The sequence below is a fragment of the Lampetra planeri genome, chromosome 48 (assembly GCF_965212315.1).
Source record: "Lampetra planeri chromosome 48, kcLamPlan1.2.h2, whole genome shotgun sequence".
In the NCBI taxonomy this organism is placed as follows: domain Eukaryota; kingdom Metazoa; phylum Chordata; class Hyperoartia; order Petromyzontiformes; family Petromyzontidae; genus Lampetra; species Lampetra planeri.
This window is the reverse complement of record NC_136154.1, coordinates 6,748,120-6,751,623: the sequence shown is the minus strand read 5'-3', so window position 1 is coordinate 6,751,623 and position 3,504 is coordinate 6,748,120.

Sequence of the window (3,504 nt, the reverse complement as noted above, 5' to 3'; positions counted from 1 at the left end):
AGCGTTCTGACGTCACTGTTCGCGTACGCCGACGGCAATGTGACGTCACGCGTGCCGACCGACGGCAGGCGTTTTGACGTCACGTCTCGCGTACGCGAGCGAGTGACGTAGGGACGAGTCGCACCGATGCCCTTTAACTGACAAAATGGTTACGTGACGTCACGTTCACAACAACAGGCTACGTCATCATCACTAAGCCATTTTCAATCCACTGTTGGATGATAGGGTGGGGAGGGGCTGGGTGGGGAGGGTGGGGCTGGGTGGGGGGTGGGAGGGATGGGGCTGGGTGGGGAGGGTGGGGAGGGGCTGGGTGGGGGAGGGTCTGGGTGGGGAGGGGCTGGGTGGGCTGGGTGGGGAGGGTGGGGTGGGGCTGGGTGGGGCTGGGTGGGGGGTGGGAGGAGTGGGGCTGGGTGGGGAGGGGCTGGTCACCCCGTGGTGCCCTTATAAAACTCAATGTTTAACCTACTCAAGCCGGATTGTGCCCGCCCTCACAGTCGGCCATATTTGCGGAATACACCACGCCGCCGTTGACCCTGGCCATTGACCGAGCAACCCAACGTTCCTACCAGCTCCCTCCGCAGGAATGTGTTGTTAAACTGCAATGGCGGGGAACCTTTTTTCTGCCAAGTGCCATTTGGATATTTCTATAACATCATTCGCGGGCCATACAAAATGCTCAACTCAAAAATTCGCCCGTGAGATTTGGTCAAACATTTCATTAACTCACCCCTAATGCGATGGGCTGGAACTGCTTCTCTTTGGCGAGGCGTGGTGATGATGTTAGCTGCTGGTATTGATGATGTCGCTGCTACTCGCAACTGCTTTTCCAGGTTTCCTCCTAGATTTGTTGAATTTCGAGTCCCGCTTGTGGTTGCCTTGGCAGGGCCAAACCCGAATGATTCCGCGGGTCTTATACAGCCCACGGGCCGGACGTTCCCCACCCCGTTTGCACGGTTGGCGCGGTTGGCAACGTTGGCACGGGTGGCACGGGTGAAAAACGTTGGCACGGTTTACACGGGTGGCAACGTTGGCACGGGTGGCACGGGTGGAAAACATTGGCACGGGTGGAAAACGTTGGCACGGTTTGGACGGGTGGAAAACGTTGGCACGGTTTGCACGGGTGGAAAACGTTGGCACGGGTGGGACGGGTGGCACGGGTGACGTACTCAACACCGCTGCTATCCGTGCCAATAACCCACCGCTCGCTGGCAAAGTGACAGACTCACTCCGTGGGCCTCCGTGTTTTACGATTGTTTAATAAATAACGCGTGCACCAATATCGATGTTCGAACATCGGGGGCAAAACAACAGCGCGCGCGTGTTGTGTGCGTGTGTTGGAGAGTTAAACCCACGTCGACAAAACGTGGCCAATTCTTTACCGGTTACAGCGCTACGCCGGTTGTGTGTTGGGAGAGTAAACCCACGACAACATTTACAAATATAGTGTAGTATATAGTGTCGTGTATAGTGTAGTGTATAGTGTAGTGTATAGTGTAGTTTACTAGTTCCAGCACTGCACCGGTTGTGTGTTGAAGAATACATCCACTACAACATTTACAATTATAGTGTAGTGTATAGTGTAGTGTATAGTGTAGTATACTAGTTACAAAACTCCACCGGTTGTGTGTTGTAGAATACATCCACTACAACATTTACAATTATAGTGTCGTGTATAGTGTAGTGTATAGTGTAGTATACTAGTTACAGAACTCCACCGGTTGTGTGTTGTATAATACATCCACTACAACATTTACAATGATAGTGTAGTGTATAGTGTAGTGTATAGTGCAGTGTATAGTACAGTGTATAGTGTAGTGTATAGTGTAGTGTATTGTGTTGTATATGTTGGTTATCAAAATTTGTTATGTTGTATGCGTGCGTGGGTAAAATTATTATGTTGTATATGTGGGTTATGAATATTCAGTGAAAATAATAATAATCAAATGAAATTTGGCCAAATGTGTAATTATCCGGAAATGTTAATTTATGTAATTATGCACATTTAATTATGCCAATTCGAGAGGTAATCGTAGTAATTATGCGAGTGGGTGTAATTATGATAATGCAAGTCGTTATGATAACCAGACCCCGCCTCGGTGACGAGGGTGGGTTATCGATCGGAATAAGGCAATTAATCGTATGCAGTTATGCAGGTGTGGTGTAAGTATGCAAGATTAACTTAGATTAACTCGGCCTCGTTGTCTAGGTTCGTCTCATTCTCGCTTTAACATTCCCAGAGTGGGTATTCGTGGTTATATTTTAGGTCCCCGGTTCACCCCGTTATCGCTTTAACATTTACTGAGTATGTATTAGTGTGTTTATTAAGGTCACCAAGTTCAGATCTCAACGCAGAAGCAGATCTTATGCATAGATTTCAGGAAAGAATCACACAACCACTTCTGTATTAATCAATTTATTACTAATTCAACCTCAACTATGATATAGTATGCGAACTCTCAATCCCGGAACGTCAACACGGCATCAATACAGTATCATCAACGATTGTCTGATTTCACTTTGACAACGGCACATGGATCCCGCATAACGCGATGGTTGTTAGTGAGAGAGAGAGAGTCATTAAAATATGCAAATACTATGCTAAGAAAAACCTTAACGTTAATGAATGATTATACTCAATATTGTTCACGCAGTACCGCACTCCTTATTGATCATACGCAACCCTTATCACGTTGTTAGCACCTTGAGTCACGGGACAGTTGAATATTCTGTAGAGGATGCGAGTACGTGCGGCGATTATGACTGAAAGATACTTGAAAGATTATACGGTGATAAAACACAATCAAAAACAGTTATTATTCTTAAAGGCACCAATCTCAACAGATACATCGGCAGGTTATCTGACAACAGAATGGCTCGGAGTAAGGGCCTGCGACGGTGCTCCTTTCCCGAAGATCGTTATCTTATACTAAGTTTACTAATTGGGGACCAGATCCCCTGATAAGGATCTGGTGGGCCACCACTCCCCACGTGAGCGTGGCTCGGCGGAAGGAGGTGCCAAGAATCAATTCGTATTGATGGATCTGTTGGGAATTTATGCAATTAAGAGTACAGCCCACTAAATATTAAAGATAAAAATTACGAATACTCTTATAAACGACGGATGGCCATCACTCGGTCTCGTTGTGATGCCTTCACAGCCACGGATGGCTTATGGGTTCGAGTGTGTTTGAGTGGTAAGAGTTGTCTTGAATAGTCAGTGTTCGGAGTCGGTTCTTTATGTCAAACACACGCCTGGTTGTCGTGTGGTGAGGGGGCGGTGCGCGTCATACGTATCAGTCGCTCCCCTGTCCACGTGGTGAAATGGTTCGGATACCCGTTGATACGCTGTCGCAGTTCGGAACCCGGTCGGTAGGTGGCGCCCACAGCTCGCTCGCAGCGTGCAGTGTTGGGTCGTCGACCAGGGTGAGCACGGAGCCTCGTCGCCAAACCGCGACCCTGGCGGCAGCAGAGACCTCCGACTCGGCAGAGGTTGACCCACGCAGG